Here is a 19875-nt window from a genome sequence, read left to right as displayed (position 1 = left end):
GCTGGCTAACTCTCCTTTCCTTAGAGATGAGAATAGTTCAAATAGTTTCACAATTTAAAACATAAAATTATCACCAGTACTGTTGCTGGGTAGATTTGTTTACAAACAGTCCTCATTGACAGTGTTAAGAGTTTCAAGTTGGCTTGCAGCCAAGCGGTCAGCACTGAGGAAACTGATCTCTGAAAAAAAATCCAGATGCTTCCTGTAAACAACATTGAACATTCGAGCCTCCCTGACTGCAGACGGCTGGATTGCTGCCAAATACTGTGTGGTGCAGATTAACCTGAATATGAATGGACACAATGGGATTTATCCATTCAAACAATAAATGTTTCCGTCTCACATGAAGTAAACGTTTTAAATCTTATTTCATCGACGGTATTAAATTGAGTGAATGTTCTGTTCACTCTGAGGTTAAACATGATCGGAAAATAGTAACCTGACCAGATGCTATTTAATTTATATTAGTTCCGCGTAAAGGTCACTCTAGTTATCAAAGTCTGTTTGTTAATAACCTAATGAAGTGGGAGTGAATGGTGTTGATGGACCGAATCCACAAGCCCAATAAGTTTAGGGAAAAAGTTAAATTTAAAAAAAGTCATAAAACTGTCATGAACTCTCCGGAATTCCTGGAATATTCTCCGAGTTGTTGACTTCATTTAAACGGACGCGTCTCTTATACTTGATTAACACCGTGTTCTGTACAGTTTAATTTGTACTGATTTCCATTATTTAACAGTCCCTCTCATTGCTGCCATTGAGTGGAGAAATCACCAGTTCATAACCTGCTTTAATGGAAAATAAACATTTATTCCTATGATATTGTATAATATTCCACAAAGTCCTGATATCCTGTGCTCCCAACACCAGTGAATGTTAGACAGCCGGTGACCGATAAAATTAGCGGCAATGATTTGGATGCTGAAGGATAACTTTGCTGATCGCCCTGTCCGATCCGATTCTTTAACCTCTCTGTCAACTGTTAATGTAGATTTTATGTTTGTCTGTCAACTGACTGCTTAGTTATCAGACAAGCGGCTTCTTTTACCGCTAATGTTCACAGGACTGTCTGAGGCTCAGGGGCAGTTCGTAATGTAAGTAGTGACATTGTATAATGTGAGTGATTCTTCATTGCACAGTGGTAGCCACCCCCCCCCCCCCCCCGTAAATAGAATCACTTTGGACAAGCCCCGCGTTTAGTTACATAAATCGATAAGAATTCCTCTGATACATGATACTTTATTGCTTTCACGGGATAGAGACTCAGAGTTTTGTAAATCAGGCAAACAATCAACTTATTCCCTGTTAATATAATTTGCCCTGTTTATGTTCATTCTCTTATGTTGAAGTGCAGAAACAAAGCGAATTAATTTGCAATGGCATTAGTTTTTATGAACAGATTTTCACAAGTAATTTCGTAATTAGAACCAATGGAGACATTACAGAGAATCCATTCAGACAAAATACTATCCCGAAACAGAGGAAAGTCAATTTTACTGATAACCTATTGTAAATCTCTGGGTCCATTCTGTTGGGGGTGTGGAAGGTGGGACGTGGATTCAGCCGCCGCCTCCACCAGGGAATCAACAGGCGGCGCCTGGAAACTCGCCCCCTTCTGCCGGGTATTTAAATGCCGCTCACTGGGACCCGAATCCAACAGTCCGGGAGCTGGTTTGTTCACTGAGTTCCCCCAAATGACCAGAAGGATGAGGTGGGCCATTTCTCTCAGTTTGTTGCTGACTTTCTTATCCCGTGAGTAGTTTTTATTGTCCAAGTCTCTCACTGTTACTGTCTCAGTGTTAGTCTCTCTCTGGAATGTTCAAGAGTCACCAATCATTTCACCAGCATTAATCCTCGGGCTTTTTGATATAATTTTACAGGTATCCAGTCGGATATTGAGGATATTGACGACATTATGTTGACTCAGCCAGAGGCAGAGACCGGGAATCCCGGAGGCTCCCTGAGGCTGACATGTAAAATCAGCGGCTTCAATCTTGACGATACCTGGATGAGCTGGATCCGACAGGTTCCTGGACAGGGGCTGGATTCGCTGATTTGGTACGAAAGTTCTTCAATCAGCTACCATGCCCCAGAGATTCAGAATCGATTTTCTGCGTCCAAAAACCTTGCAAACAACATCTTCTCTTTAACCATGACGAGTCTGAAGACCGAAGACACCGCCATCTATTACTGTGCAAGCTCCGGGGGTCTGGACTACTGGGGACAAGGGACAATGGTGACGGTGACTGCAGGTAAAAAACATTGAATTATTTACTGGCTGCTTTATTGCAGTCGTTGTTTAGTATTTTTGTCTACTTTAACAAATCATTTGTTCACTAAAATGTGGGGTTGGTGGATACTATATTGAGATTTTGTTGCAGTGTTTCATGTGATTCTGGTGTAAAATGTTATATAATTACTTTGCCTCTTGACAAAAGGTTCTGCTGAGTGATTCAGTCCCTGGTTGTTGTGATTTAATGTTTATTTGCTGAGGATACTGTGTGGTCTGGTTACTTTAAATACCTAACGTCTGTTAAACCGTTTGGCGGTTGTACAATGTATAATCTCGGTGACATCTGGAGGCTGCAAGTTTTACCACGTCCTGCACAAGTGTTGGAAACGAATCCAATATTAACAAAATATGCTAAGTTTGATGTGTTCTCCGTATTCACAATACTGATGATATTGTTTCATATTTCTCTTTGGTTTAATTATTAATTCATTTGGTAACAGACTGAGTTGGTGGGTTCGAGATTGAAGTTTTCTTGAAAAGTTATGTTTGATTCTGTTGCAAGTGTTTTTTGAACTGAGCTGCTTCTCCACGCAGCGAGCTTTAGCCCCTTGGTGATGAGATTCGGTGTTTTCCTGGAGAGGAGATTGTGTGTCTGGGTGACTTGAAATAAGTTATATTTGTGAAACGGTTTGGCGTTTCTACATTTTTTAAGCTCGGTGACATTGAGATGTTTCCTGGTTTAATGCAAACAATGTACATGTTTGAAACTGTTTGAAACACGACTCTAAGGAGAAAACAGGCAGGTGTTGGAGATGAAGAAATTAATTAACTATATATTCGGCCTATTTTATTTTAACTGATGATTACAGATTAAAATCAAACGTTTGGCTTCATTCAGAACACAATTCGTTGCTGCAGTCTCAAACTACTTAATGAAAACGTTTTCATATTGGAAAGTAAAATTAATATAATTTAAACAATTATATCGCGGTTATATAACTCCATATTAACCATAGATGTTTTCATAATAAATATCATTCATCATCAATTGCCTTTCACAATTCTGCTGTGCTCTGCACAGCATTAGCATGATCGGAAACGTTTATCGGCTTTAAATATTTTGTGATTTTGCCTGAGCTGTTTTAATAATAACATACTGAATCTACAGCTTTGTTCAGATACACAAGAGATTTTAAATATGTTTTCATACTCCTGATTACGTTTGCAGTTACTTAAATCGGATTTTAACATTGCAGTTTGGCAATTTGTGTGTACAGTTATTATATTCCCTCTGTGCAGCTGCAGCAATATGATTCCTTCAATGTCATTTGTAGTTGGAGAGCGAGTCGATTGTCATTAATTTAATCCTAACGTTTTCTGAGAGGTCGAGGTCTCAGGCAGTGAAGGAGATGTTCGTATGGTTTATTTGAATTGTAGGAATGTTCAAACTGCACAAGGCTGGAGATTGACAAGTAAAACCTTGAAATTCAAAGAGATTAATTACAAAAGCCGAACATTAGCTTAGCAATAAATAATAACATCCTATCTCCCATAGCTGTGCTGCACACAGAACAGAATTGTGGGAAAACGAATGATAGAATAGAAGAAGAGATTACATCTGAACCTCTTGTTTATTTCTTCTGAAACGTTAAAGTGAACAAAAAAAATCTACTCCATTTGCTCATTGTGATTTAGTGTTGTGATTAAGGATCTGAACTATTTGTCTTCACTATGTTTACACTGATTAATTTGGATCTGCTTCCATTAAGTAATATCTTTGAGGACTAAATTACTGGGATTTTCTGAGTTTTTAAATCTAGGAAGCTATTTTATTGATGACAGACTGCCAGGGACTTTATTTATGTTTATATGTGTAGTATCGAATTACGACGGGTTCAAAACTCGGAAGTCCAGCTTTAACCATAATATGATCTAACCCCCTCGCCCATCCACCACACCCCCCACCGCTACACTGACACATATGGAGAAACACATACACAAACGCACGCGCGGGCATGGGCAGTTCTAACACTGTCAGCAAGGTTGAAAATATCTGCTATATTTCACTCATTGATTTATCACCTGAATTACAGTCTGAGAATAGATGGAATTCAGGATTTATCACCGCCTTCAGAAATGTGCAAATTTAACATTTTTGGTAGGTTAAAAAAGGGCAGTTAGAGTAAATGCAAAAAGGTAAGTACTAAAATTTGATTAAATTCATATAAAAGTATTATACTGTCTGAATGTTTCCATCCGGTTATGTGAAGTTTATTGATTAACATTTCTTACTACTTAATAAAACTCAGATTATTTAACAATGTTTCATGCAGGAATAAATTTAAATGATAGAAACTATTTTTTACAATTTATATTATAGAGTGCAGGTCATCTAACAAGACAACTAATTGACAATTAACAATAGCTTGCAATGTAATATTAATACTGACTTATTAAACATAAATGACCCCCTACAATTCAGTTGAAGACTCGGCACGCACAATATAAAAGTTTTTAATGAATTTTAAATTGCATCGAAAATGAATTTAAAAAACAAAGAATTTCTTTACTCGGGTATTTTAGGTCGATTATCTTGTTGATTACATTTTTTAATGCTAATAATCTTCATTATTGTCACAAGTAGGCTGACATTAGCAACCGAGTTATTGTGAAAAGCCCCTAGTCGCCACATTCTGGCGCCTGTTCGGGTACGCAGAGGGAGAATTCAGAATTTCAAAATTACTGAACAGCACGTCTTTCGGGATTAGTGGGAGGAAACCGGAGCACCCGGAGCAAACACACGCAGACACGGTGCAGACTCCGCACAGATAGAGACCAAAGCCGGGAATCGAACCGGGGTCCCTGGTGCTGTGAAACAACCGTGCTAACCACTGTGCCACCGTGCCCCCCCCCCCCCCCCCACATTCAATTAAGCAATTAAATAAAACAGTCAATCGTTTTTTAATGAGAATATTTCCTGGTTTCTTTAATTCTTACTTTGTCACCGGTCTCTGTTACAGACATGAAACTCTTTAATCTGTTATATTTAATATGCTCATTGTCAGCGAAATTATATTTTAGGTAACATGACTCAGAGAGGGAGAAATCGTCGGAGAGAGTATGGAAATGGATGTCAGTTCATTTCAAATCAGCTATTGAATTATTGTTGTCAGAAGTTGATCATTGATCAGTTCGAATCAGTTTGAATGAAATTGACAGATTGAACAGACCTATCTGCTGGGAACTCGATTGTTGTACGGTTTGTGTCTTTTCGATTTCTGTCCACGTGGTCACTGTGCAGGGACCAGGAATTTTCAAGACTGGTTCTAAACCTTCTGGTTTCTTCTCCTGTATTTCAGAGAGTAAAATTTGATTGATTTATTTTAAAGACATGCATCTGGAAGAAATGTGAAAATTTGACTTGATATTTGACAAGTGCATCAGAAATTTCTCTCACACGCCCACACGCAAACACATTCTGAAACACACACCGTCTCTCTGTCTGTCTCTGTTTCACACATAAGCACACACACAAAAACACACACTCTTTCTCAAAATATTTCCCTGTCTCACACTCTCTCTTGCACACATAACTTCTCTCTCAAACACACGGAACCTCTCCCACACTATCTCTCTCACACACCCACACAAAACCACTCACCTGTACACACTCTCTCATACACTCTCTCTTACACACATACGCACTTGCTCACACATGCACAAACACACTCACACACATCATCTCCCTCACATATCTGTCAAGCAGTTGCACTCTTTCTGACAAGCTCGTTCTCTCACTCTCTCTCTCTCTCTCTCTCTCTCTTTCTCTCACTCTCTCATACACACACATGCACGCTATTTCTATTTATCTTTCGCTCACTCTCACATACACTCTCTCATACACATTCACTCACACACACATACTCTCACACACTTTTTCTTCACTCACCTGAAGATGGAGCAGTGCTCCGAAAGCTCGTGATTCCAAATAAACCTGTTGGACTTTAACCTGGCGTTGAAAGACTTCTTAGTGTGCTCACCCCAGTCCAACGTCACACTTTCTCTCATCACACGTACTTGCTTACACACACTCTCGCTCACACATATACTCTGTGGATTCACAGCACCAAGGTCCCAGAGTCGATGCCCGGCTTGGGTCACTGTCTGTGCAGAGTCTGCATGTTCTCCATGTGTCTGCGTGGGTTTCCTCCGGGTGCTCCGGTTTCCTCCCACTAGTCCCGAAAGACGTTCGGTTCGGTCATTTGGAAATTCTGAATTCTCCCTCTGTGTGGTCGGTGCCGGAATGTGGCGAGTAGGGACTTTTTACATGAACTTCATTACAATGTAAGGCAACTTGTGACAACAAAGATTATTATTACATACTTTGAACTCTCTCGCACAAAGATACATTCTTCTACACGTTCGCTCTCGTCCATACTCTCACTCACACACACACTATCTCCCTCTCACAAATGCACTCTCCCTTTCACAATGTCTCACACACATTGCCTCTCTCACACACAATCTCTCACATACACACACAGACACCCTCATGCACACACTGCTTTTCTCTCTCACACACCTCTCGCACGCACGCAAACTCACTCTTACACAAGGATACACACACCCTCTCTCACACATAGACACTGTCCCGTTCACACTTGTTCCTCACAAGCATTGCATCTCTCACTCACTCACTCACTCACACAGACACACACAATCTATCTCACACACACAGACTTACAGTCTCACGCAGATAGTCTCATGCACAAACTCTTTTCTTCTCACATCTTTTATCACACACACTTTAACTCGTTAACATTCACTCAGCCACCCTCACTCATTCCACCCTATCTCCCAACACTCAATCACCCGCAATTGCGTACCCTGGATCACTCACACTCACTTTCACTCATACGTGCTTACTCATACACCCACACTCAAGCACGCACTGTAATTTACACACCTTCACTCAATCCACCACCCTCGTACACATCCCCACCAACCAACCCTCCTTCAGTCAGTCATTCACTCTGACCCATTCACTCACACTCATCCATGCCCCCCTTCCTCACTCACTCAGACTCACTCATTCATCTTCACTCACCCACAATAACCCACCCTCACTCACCCAACGACACTCACCCACCCTCACTCACTCGCATTGACACACTGTTTCTCACTCTCCGTCATTAATCCACCTTCATTCAAAGAACAACAAAGAACAAAGAAACGTACAGCACAGGAACAGGCCCTTCGGTCCTCCAAGCCTGCGCTGACCATGGTGGCCGTCAAAACTAAAATCTTCTACACTTCCGGGGTCCGTATCCCTCTATTCCCATCCTATTCCGTATTTGTCAAGATGCTCCTTCAACGTCACTATCATCCCTGATTCCACCATCTCCTCTGGCAGCGAGTTCCAAGTACCTACTACCCTCTGGGTAAAAACCTTGCCTCATACCTCATACATGCCCCATACATCTCCTCTAATCCTTCGCCCTCGCACCTTAAACCTATACCCCTTGACCCCTCTACCCTGGGAAAAAGTCTCTGACTATCCACACTGTCTATGACTCTCATAATTTTGTAGACCTCTATCAGGTCACCCCTCAACCTCCTTCGTTCCAGTGAGAACAAACCAAGCTTATTCAACCTCTCCTCATAGCTAATGCCCCCCATACCAAGCAAATCCTGGTACATCTCTTTTGCACCCTCGCTAAAGCCTCCACATCCTTCTGGTAGTTTGGCTCCGTGACCTACGGCTGTTTGGCGATGAACTACTCCCCAGAAATCACCAGCCTTACCTGGAAGAAAGATGGGCAGCCGATCACCACAGGAGTTAAGAAATACCCGTCAGTGAGAAACAAGAAGGGAACCTACACCCTGAGCAGCCAGTTAACCATCACCGAGTCAGAAGGGGGATGCAGCAAAATCAGCTGTGAGGTTCGACACAGCGGCTCAGACAAGAGCATTGGAATGACATGTAAGTGTTGTGGAAATTGTGAGAAACAGCAAGCCTATGATTACATTGTATAGGGTCTTGGTTGTAACCCATTTACACTAAACTTCATTGTCCTGATCCATGGAAATACCAGCTTAGTGTATATTGGTCGCAAAATTACTGTTAAAGTATGAGGCCATTTTATTTATTCTCATTGTTTTTCTGTAAGAAATGTCTAACACGTGTTTCTTGTAGGCCGCCTGCCTGACAACTATCCAACTGTTATCCTCACCATGAGTAACAGTGAAGAAATCACAAGACAGAAATTTACAACCATCGTCTGTTCAATCAACGATTTTCGTCCAAAGGCAATGACGGTAAAGTGGCTGAAGAATGGACAACCACTGGGTTCAGGAATTGTCACCTCTCCCGCCTGTGAAGTGAACGGGACCTTCTCGGCGAGCAGTCGGCTGACAGTCTCCGCTGGGCAATGGTTCAGCAAAGCGGTATATACCTGTCAGGTCACTCATCAAGAGGTCACCCAAAGTCACAACATCACCGCGTCTGGTAAGAGACACAAACAGAGGAAACAATAAATCAGCCTGCACTCTGATGTTAATCCAAATCAGGAATTTACTAAAGTTACAAAACACAGAACAACTTCAAATTTACTGCCATGTAGTTTGTGTTTCATTCTGATGTCAGAGCTCCATTAGGATTGCTCACCATTCAGAATTTTATCAGAACAGTAAAGAATGTTTTCTCTACCTTCAAATAATTTAGTGAGTGAAGTGGACTTGATATCAGCTTTATCCTGAGACAACTGATTGTATTTGAGAGGCAGGGGGTGCAAGGAACCCTTTACTGATAACAGCTCCGGAGAAAGTTCATCCAATCTATTTATGGATCAGCGTTCATTACTGCGTTCCATCGATCAGCAATGGTGTTCTCGAATTGGGAATATTGAAATGCTTTTTCGTTGGAATGATACCAGGGTTGAACGACTTTAACAATGAGAATAGTTTTCATACACAAGCTTGTTTTCCTTTGTGTATCCAAAATATGAAAATGAAAAAATGAAAATCGCTTATTGTCACGAGTAGGCTTCAATGAAGTTACTGTGAAAAGCCCCTAGTCGCCACATTCCGGCGCCTGTCCGGGGAGGCTGGTACGGGAATTGAACCGTGCTGCTGGCCTGCTTTAAAAGCCAGCGATTTAGCTGTGTGAGCTAAACCAGCCCCTTATAAAGGCAATCGTTAGGGTTGATATTTCGAAGTTGATTTATTCCCATTGAGTGAGTGAAGGCTGAATCCTGCTGTCCTGTTTCTTGAGATGGAACTTGGGTTGATTTCATTTTTTCATTCATAGATCCGTCCCTTTGCACTGATGCCTCAGTAACATTACTGCCACCGCCAATAGAACAGGTCTTACTGGAGGCGACTGTAACCTTAACATGCATTGTTTCGAATGCTCCATATAGAGTCAACGTGTCCTGGAGTGAAGCAAAGAAGCCGCTGAAATCAGAGATTACCGACCAGCCTTGGGCAGATACTGAGAGCGTGGTCAGCAGATTAAACATCTCGACACAAGACTGGTTGAGTGGGGCTGTCTTTGACTGTGTGGCGACCCATCAAGACCTGCCAACTCCTTTAAGAAATTCCATCCATAAGAATATAGGTGAGCTGTGTCATTGAAGCAATAAGTGAGTCATTGCGTCTATCTCTAGCGTCAGTAGAACGGTCAATATTTAGTGTTCAGTACATCTTCGGTCTAATCTGATGGGTAATTCCGCTAACTAAATAATCTGCGCCTGTAGAATTTATGGGGAAATCGATATGAATGATGAATGAATTGAAGGCGGTGATATTTGGTTCAGATGGAGCAAGAACATTGACCATAAGTGATAAGAGCTGGCCTAGGCAAGGGGGCCCATGAAGACTGACCGGCATTCATCGAAATCATGATTGATCTGATATCAATCTCAATTCCACTTTCCCGCCATAATCCCATATCCCTTGATTTTTTTTACTGATTAAAAATCTGTTCATCTCAGCCTTGAATATACTTCACGACCAAGTCCCTATATCTATCTGTGTTAAACAATTCCACAAATTCTCTGCCTTCTGAGAGAAGAAATTCCTGCTCATGTCTATCTGAAATAGGGGTTCCCTTACTTTGAAATTATGCCCCTGTCCAAGACCCTTCGACAAGGGAAAGCAACCTCTCAGTATCTACCCTGTAAACCCCTCTGAGAATCTTTTTGTCTCAATCAGATCGTCTTCATTCTAATCTCCAGTGAGTACAGGCCCAACCAGCTCAACCACTCACAAAAATCCCCCCATACCCGGGATGAACCTCGTGCACATTCTCTGGACAGCTTTTAAAAATAATATGTCTTCCTGAGATAAGGGCGCCAAAATTATTCAAGTACATAAGATGTGGTGTAGCTAGTGCACTGTATAGTTATAGCAAGGCCTCCCTATTTTGTTATTCCATTCCACTTAAAATGAAGGTCAACATTCAATTTGCATTCCCTATTAGTTGCATGTTCGCGTTCTGTAATTCCCCAAATCCCTCGTTTCTGCAGTCCTTATCCATCTTTATCCTAATTAAAGTTCATTTCCTTTATTTCTCCTACCACGGTACATATTCTTACATTTTCTGACATGAAGTTCCACCTGCCTATTCTCATTTAACTTGCCTTCCTCCCTATTTATGTATCTTCTGCCAGCTTGGTAATAGTACATTCACTTATTCATCGCTGTTTAGAAATTCACGTGGATTACATAGAATCATAGAATCTACAGTAGAGAAGGAGGCCATTCGACCCATTGTGTTTGCACCGGTCCTTGGAAAGAGCACCCTACTTAAGACAACACCTCCACCCTATCTCTGTAACCCCATCTGACCTTTTTGGACACTAAGGATTAATTTATCATGGCTAATCCACCAAACCTGAACATCTTTGGACTGTGGGAGGAAACCCACGCAGACATGGAGAGAACGTGCAGACCCATGCCAGGAATCGGACCTGGGACCCTGGAGCTGCGAAGCAACAGTTGTAACCACTGTGCTACGATGCCGCCAACATCTACTGGTTCACTTTTTGGCCTGTTTGTTACTTCCTCAAATAGTTGCAATAAATTTGTGAAGCATGATTTTCCCTCCAGGAAGCCGCGCTGACTCTGCGAGATTATGTTATGTATTTCTAAATGCTCTGTTATTACATCCGTTATAATGGACACTAACTGTCTCCCACTGACAGGTGTTAAGGTCACTGGCCCTTTTTTGTTTCTCTCCCTGTTTTGAATTTCGGCAGTTTTCCAATCCTCTGGGAGTAAGGTGGGGATAGCCGGGTGTGAAGCTTATACACCAACACACAACAGTTGGATCAATGGCCTGTTTCCCTGCTGTCCACTTTCTGAAACTTTCTGGTGCAACCCCGTGAATTCTCAGCCAAACCTCTGCTCCGAGCTGGGAAACCCGTCAGATCCCAAAGTGGAAAATGTAGACCTTTAAAATCCAACACAAAGCACATTTCTCTCACATCTAACCGGCGGTTCCATTGTCTCCGGAATTCCCCATTTTATTGACATTTATTGTGCATTTTCTGCAGATCCCAATCCGCGGGAACCGTCCGTCTCTGTCCTCCTGCCCTCGGCTGAAGACGTCTCCGCTCAGAGATTCGTCTCCCTCAGCTGCTTAGTGAGAGGTTTCTCCCCCTGAGAGATCTTCGTCAAGTGGACCGTCAATGACAAGCCGGTGAATCCCGGGAACTACAAGAACACCGAGGTGATGGCGGAGAACGGCAATAGCTCCTTCTTCATGTACAGCCTGTTATCCATTGCAGCGGAGGAGTGGGCCAGCGGCGCTTCTTACTCCTGTGTGGTGGGACATGAAGCCATCCCCTTGAAGATCATCAACAGAACGGTTGATAAATCCAGCGGTAAACCCAGTTTTGTGAACATTTCCCTCGCTCTGATGGACACCGTTAATTCATGTCAGTGAGAATTTAGCACTTTCATTTCGAACTGCAAAAAATAATAAATGTTTTTACTTCTCCTTGTGATTTAAATACACATCCGCTCAAATACTGTTTCCATTTGTCCTAATGCCAGATCTGTTTGGTAAAGATCGGATCTTTACAGGACTCAAAGTTTTCCGGAAGCAATGCGCGCAGCTCTATTATACCTGCACTAGAAACTAAGTAAATCTCATTCATTATAGCCTTCCGCAAAATAAATAAATCAGCTTACCTCCCGCTGTGGATAAGTAGGGCAATTTCCCATTTCAGATAAACAAACGCATCACATTTACATCTCGGTGTACCTGCTTTTCCCATTGTCCATTCATTGAAAGATGATGTCAGCTGTAAGTTGCTGCCTCACACCCTCTGCAAACTGAATTGCGGGTCACACAGAAACATGGGCCAACTATCCCAAGAGACGAGAAAGGTACATTGTTAATCTACTGAACCCCAATTCACAACAAAGCGTGGGGCGACTGTATCTAATTCACTGTACCTTCACTTCCCAACAATGAGCGGAGAAGGGGCATTAGTCAATCCATTATCACACCACTTCACAAACAAAGAGAGGGACAGAGGCATTTTTTAATCCACTGTGCCCCCGTATTCTCAACAAAGAAAGGGGGAAGCATTAGGCAATCCACTGTACTTCCACTTCCAACACAGAGTGGGACAGGGGCATTATTCAATCCACTGTACCCCCACTTCCCCAACACAGAGTTGGAGAGGGGAATTAGTCAATCCACTATACCCCCGCTTCCCAACAGAGAGTTGGAGAGGGAAATTAGTCAATCCACTGTACCCCCACTTCCCCAACACAGAGTGGGAGAGGGCAATTAGTCAATCCATTGTACCCCCACTTCCCCAACACAGAGTGGGAGAGGTGAATTAGTCAATCCACTATACCCCCACTTCCCCAACACAGAGTGGGAGAAGTGAATTAGTCAATCCACTATACCCCCACTTCCCCAACACAGAGTGGGAGAGGAGAATTAGTCAATCCATTGTACCCCCACTTCCCCAACACAGAGTGGGAGAGGGCAATTAGTCAATCCATTGTACCCCCACTTCCCCAACACAGAGTGGCAGAGGTGAATTAGTCAATCCACTATACCCCCACTTCCCCAACACAGAGTGGGACACGGGCATTAGTCAATCCATTGTACCCCCAGTTCCCCAACACAGAGTGGGAGATGGGAATTAGTCAATCCACTGTACCCCCAGTTCCCCAACACAGAGTGGGAGAGGTGAATTAGTCAATCCACTATACCCTCACTTCCCCAACACAGAGTTGGAGAGGGAAATTAGTCAATCCATTGTACCCCCACTTCCCCAACACAGAGTTGGAGAGGGGAATTAGTCAATCCATTGTACCCCCACTTCCCCAAAAGAGAGTGGGAGAGAGGAATTAGTCAATCCATTGTACCCCCACTTCCCCAACACAGAGTGGGGGAGGGGAATTGGTCAATCCACTATACCCCCTATTCCCCAACACTGAGTGGGAGAGGGGTATTAATCAATCTATTGTACACCCACTTCCCCAACACAGAGTGCGAGAGGGGAATTAGTCAATCCATTGTACCCCCACTTCCCCAACACAGAGTGGGAGAGGGGAATTAGTCAATCCATTGTACCCCCACTTCCCCAACACAGAGTTGGAGAGGGGAATTAGTCAACCCATTGTACCCCCACTTCCCCAACACAGAGTTGGAGAGGGAAATTAGTCAATCCATTGTACCCCACTTCCCCAACACAGAGTGGGAGAGAGGGGAATTAGTCAATCCATTGTACCCCCACTTCCCCAACACAGAGTGGGAGAGGGGAATTAGTCAATCCACTATACCTCCACTTCCCCAACACAGAGCGGGAGAGGGGAATTAGTTAATCCATTGTACCCCCACTTCCCCAACACAGAATGGGAGAGGGGAATTAGTCAATCCATTGTACCCCCACTTCCCCAACACAGAGTGGGAGAGGGGAATTAGTCAATACCTTGTACCCCCACTTCCCCAACACAGAGTGGGAGAGGGGAATTAGTCAATCAATTGTACCCCCACTTCCCCAACACAGAGTGGGAGAGGGAAATTAGGCAATCCATTGTACCCCCACTTCCCCAACACAGAGTGGGAGAGGGGAATTAATCAATCCATTGTACCCTCACTTCCCCAACACAGAGAGGGAGAGGGATATAATCAATCTGTTGTACCCCCACTTCCCCAACACAGAGTGGGAGAGGGGAATTAGTCAATTCATTGTACCCCCACTTCCCCAACACAGAGTGGGAGAGGGGAATTAGTCAATCCACTGTACCCCCACTTCCCCAACACAGAGTGGGAGAGGGGAATTAGTCAATCCATTGTACCCCCACTTCCCCAACACAGAGTGGGAGAGGGGAATTAGTCAATCCATTGTACCCCCACTTCCCCAACACAGAGTGGGGGTATTGGTTAATCCACTCTACCCCAATTGCCCAAAAGAGAGTGGGGGTGGGTATTAGTCAATCCACTTTATCCCCACTGCCCAACAAAGAGTGGGGGTATTAGTTAATCCACTCTTCCCCCACCGGCCAGCAAAGAGCGGGGTGGGGGGGGGGGGGGGGGGGGGGGGGGGAATTGGTTAATCCACTCTACCCCAACTGCCCAGCAAAGAGCGGGGATGTTAGTTAATCCACGCTACCCCAACTGCCCAGCAAAGAGCGGGGGTATTAGTTAATCCACTCTACCCCCATTGCCCAACAAAGAGGGGGGTATTAGGCAATCCACTCTATACCCGTTCACCAACAACGAGCGGGGGTATTAGTTAATCCACTCTACCCCCACTACCCAACAAAGAAAGAGGAGGGAACTGGTGCAGCCACTGTCCCCTAACCTCCCCAACAACGAGTGGTTTAGGGCTATTAATAATAATAACCTTTATTAGTGTCACAAGTAGGTTTACATTAAAATTGCAATGAATTACTGTGAACATCCCCTGTTGTTAATCCACTGTAGCCCCACTTTCCCAACGAAGAGGGGGGGGGAGCGGCATTAGTCAACCCACTGTGCCCCTCACATGCCCAAGCAAGAGGCAGGGGCATTAGTTAATGCACTGTTCCCCCACTAGCCCATCAAAGAGAGGGGAGGGACATTAGTTAATACATTGTGCCCCCACCTCCCCAACATTGAGAGGGGGAGGAGCATTAGTTAATTCACTGTCCCTCTTATTTCCCTAACGTAGAGAGGTGAAGGGGCGGTGGGGAAGGCCCCCACCAACAAAGACACCTGCATTTTTTAATTCACTCTAACCCACTTCCCCCAACAAACTGAAGAGGAGAGACATTATTTGACCCAATGCATCCATATATCCCCAACAAAGAGCGGGAGAGGTTCATTATTCAACCCATTGTATTTTCACTACCCAACATAGAAAACTGACGAAGAAATCGTTAACAGATTTTGTTTCTAAGTCACCAAGAAAAATAATAATAATTAAATGTATTATTGTCATAGGTGGACTCATATTAACACTGCAATGAAGTTACTGTGAAAAACCCCCAGGCGCCACATTCCGGCGCCTGTTCTGGTAAACAGAGAGAGAATTCAGAATGTCCAATTCACCAAACAGCGCGTCTTTCGGGACTTGTGGGAGGAAACCGGAACACCCGGAGGAAACGCACTCAGACACAGGGAGAACGTGCAGACTCTGCTCAGACAGTGACCCAAGCGCAATCGAACATGGGACTCCAGCGCTGTGAAGCAACAGTGCTACCCACTGTGCTGCCATGCCGCCCATAGGAGAATAGCATTAGATAACGCATTGCACCACCATATTCTCAACACACAGAATGGAAAGGAAAATTCCTTTCGAGGGGGCGAAACAATGAACTCACTGTCCTCCAACTCCCCCAGCCGAGAGTTCGGAAGGCCGGAAGAACACAGCTTTCAACAATGCAAGTCATTTCTAACTTTGTGGTCGTGTTTTCTTCTTCCATCAGGCCAATCCTAGTGTGTAAAATATATCTTCAAACAGGACAATTTCTAAATCAAATAATGCTCCATTTCCTGTTAGTCGTGTGCTGACACATGCAGACACGTACAAAATACACACATATACACACGCACACACAGAAATGCACACATAGGCATGCACATGCAGATACACACAAATACAAACGCAGATATGTTAAACAAGACAAGCAGACTCACACAAGGACATAAAACACAGTTGGAACCATCATCATATGCAGCAGCACATAGTGAGAAGACAGTAACACAGACATGAAGGTATACACTGCCGCCCACAATAGCACACATATATGTGCACACGGAGAAGCACGTTAACAGCTTACACACGGATAAAGAAAGACATACATGAATACAGCAGAGCATTCGGGTGCACACAGTTAAATGCAAACATTAGCGTGCTCATACACGAGAGGACACGAAAACACACATTAGTACACAGGGGACGTATATATTTCAAAACATAGTCATATAAATCTATCAATGCATACATACACGTAGTAACACATCAACACGGACGTATATACGCGCGCACAGACACACACACTCACATAAACATTCGTATATTGATAGATATGTGGTGCAGAAGGAAACATATCACTACCTATATACCAGGCCAGAACACATAAGCGCGCATTAACACAACTCTGAATAAATAAACATAGACTTCAATACAAAATATCTTATTCATACAGAAACATAGACAGAAGCACGAAATGCACAGACAATCACACAGGTTAAAACTCATGGCACATGAACAATGAAATGAACGCTCATAAACACATTTGGACAGACAAACCGTTCAAGGCAAATCACGAGTTAGTTCAGCATTAAAGACAAACGACAAAATGAGAGTATATTTCTAATATAACATTTAATGGGCATATTCACCAAAATCTATCCCCATTTAATAATGATCCCACTAACGCAGAAGTTTTTCCATTACCATAAACAACTAAGACGGGAACTGACGTCCGAATTCTTAGCAGAAATATTACAGTTTTCAAATAAGAAGCTCAGTGAACTTCCCTCAATATCAATCGTAATAATCTCACATTGTATCAAATTGTTCAAACATAAACTGAAACTAAATAAAAGCTGCCATGTTTTCGACCCTGACTGTTTGAGGAACGGAAAGGAAGAAGAGCTGTGTAGACAGTGACAGAGGTCGGTTTCTAAGTGGCACGAACTCAGCAGAGTGGGGATAAAGGGATCTTTTTCATTATGGCAGGCGGTGACTAGTGGTGTGCCTCAGGGGCCTGTTCTTGGACCACAACTTTTCACAATATACATTAATGATTTGGAAGGAGGAATTGAAGGCACTGTTGCTAAGTTTGCAGATGATACAAAGATCTGTAGAGGGGCAGATAGTATTGAGGAAGCAGGGGGGTGGTGCAGACAGGCTAGGAGTGGGCAAAGAAGTGGCAGATGGAATACAACGTGGGAAAGTGTGAGGTTATGCTCTTTGGATGCTGAAATTGAGGCATAGACTATTTTCTAAATGGGAAGATGCTTAAGAAATCAGAAGCACAAAGGGACTTGGGACTCCTTGTTCACGATTCTCTTCAGGTTAACGTGTAGGTTCAGTTGGCAGTAGGAAGGCAAATGCAATGTTAGCATTCATGTCGGAAGGGCTAGAATACAAACCACGGATGGACTTCTGAGGCGATATTCCCGTACCAGCCTCCCCGAACAGGCGCTGGAATGTGGCGACTAGGGGCTTTTCACTTTAACATCATTTTGAAGCCTACATGTGACAATACGCGATTTTCATTTCTTAAGGCTCTGGTCAGATCCCATTTGGAGTATTGTGAGCAGTTTTGGGCACCGTATCTAAGAAAGGATGTGCTGGCCTTGAAAAGGGTCCAGAGGAGATTCACAAGAATGATCCCTGGAATGAAGAACTTGTATGAGGAACGGTTGAGGACTCTGGGTCTGTACTCGTTGTTTAGAAGGATGAGGGGTGATCTTATTGAAACTTACAGGATACTGTGAGGCCTGGATAGAGTGGACGTGGAGAGGATATTTCCACTTGGAGAAAAACTAGAAGCAGAGAACACACTCTCAGACTAAAGAGGCGATCCTTTAAAACAGAGATGAGGAGAGGGTGGTGAATCTGTGGAACTATTTGCCGCAGAAGGCTGTGGAGGCCAAATCACTGAGTGTCTTTAAGGCAGAGATAGATAGGTTTTTGATCAATAAGTGGATCAAGGGTTATGTGGAGAAGGCAGGAATATGGGGATGCGAAAAATATCGGCCATGATTGAATGGCGGATCAGACTCGATGGGACGAGTGGCCTAATTCTGCTCCTATGTCTTATGGTCTTATAGAAGATGTACAGTGTTTATTAAATTCGAGAATATCTTACTCACTTAAGAAAGATAAAAGATAATATGTATAATAACGCAAGATATCCTGGAGGGAAACACAATTTAACTACATTTCCTCGGTTCCACCCTCGTAGATAACACAGACCACACCTGGACGGAAGACTATGAGGATGATAACGGCAACATCTGGACAACCGCTTCCACATTCATCACCCTGTTCTTCCTGAGCATGTCGTACAGCACAGCAGTCACTCTGGTGAAGGTGAGAAGATTCAATCCCCTCACACTTAAAACTGACAGCAGCAGTTTGAAAACTCATTGAACTTTTCATTGATTAAGAAATCTAAAACTAATGCCCTAGATCACAAACACCTGCTTCCTTATTTAATCTTCTTTTACAGATTAAGTGACCGCTTGAATTTTGGAGATCGTAGATTTTCATCAGCTGTTCATCAATATCTCTATTACGAATTCATAATATGTCCCTGGTGATCTTAAAATGTTTCTCAGTTTGCAATATAAGTAATAATATAGATGTATTGTAATTTTAGCTTATAATTGTTCTGTAGTTTGATTTCCATCTGTAAGTAAGTAACATTTATTCACTCCTTATTCGCAATTGTTGCCTTCCTTTTATGAGTTCCCGTTCTCTCTTTCTAGTGTATGTTGCAGATGTATTTGACAGCTCAGAGCGGATGTTTTCTGCTCGTAGTGCGACGCTCAATTGTTATATTCTCTTTTGTTAACTTGAAAATGAACTTTTCTACAATTATTTTTCAGAATTTTTGAAATAAATCCTAAATGAACAATAAGCTGATTGTGACTTTGCTGAACTCCTGTCTCCAAAGCCCCTTTGTGTCGATCCATTTTCCCATGGCACTCATTTCACTTATACTTTGGTCAGTCACAGTTCCACGTCAGGTAATTCTGAACAGCGGGTTCTCTGCTTCATCAGAGACCGATACAGGGTAATGAATGGGAGAAGAAAGGTGTCCTTCACACTGACAATCAAGACACTTCCAGATTCGCTGCAGCACGGGTTAACACTCTCCATGTTGGCCAAATAAATAACTCCCAGGCTATATTCAATGCAGACAGAATGCAGGTACATATCAAGGAGTGAACCCTGGACGCTGGGACGTATACCACACAGCAAATAATTGAGTACCAATTCCCACATTATTACCAGAATTTCGGGCCAAGACAGACACCAGGGAACAAAAACGGTGGAAATTCCGAGTTGGATTCCCTATAGTGCAGAAGGTGGCCATTTGGCCCATTGAGCCTACATCGACCCTCAGAAGGAGCACCCAACCTCGGCCCATTTTCCCACCCTACCCCT

General features: G+C 43.2%; 1 pseudogene; it reads left to right on the top strand.

Moving 5' to 3' along the window:
* The window catches only part of LOC119959848, a 73902-nt pseudogene extending 54959 nt beyond the window's left edge, over positions 1–18943 (top strand).
* Positions 18944–19875: the final 932 nt, after the last annotated feature.

Source organism: Scyliorhinus canicula, unplaced genomic scaffold (genome assembly GCF_902713615.1).
Source record: "Scyliorhinus canicula unplaced genomic scaffold, sScyCan1.1, whole genome shotgun sequence".
Lineage (NCBI taxonomy): Eukaryota > Metazoa > Chordata > Chondrichthyes > Carcharhiniformes > Scyliorhinidae > Scyliorhinus > Scyliorhinus canicula.
The sequence above is the reverse complement of the archived record's forward strand: the minus strand, read 5'-3'. Positions and strand labels throughout refer to the sequence as shown.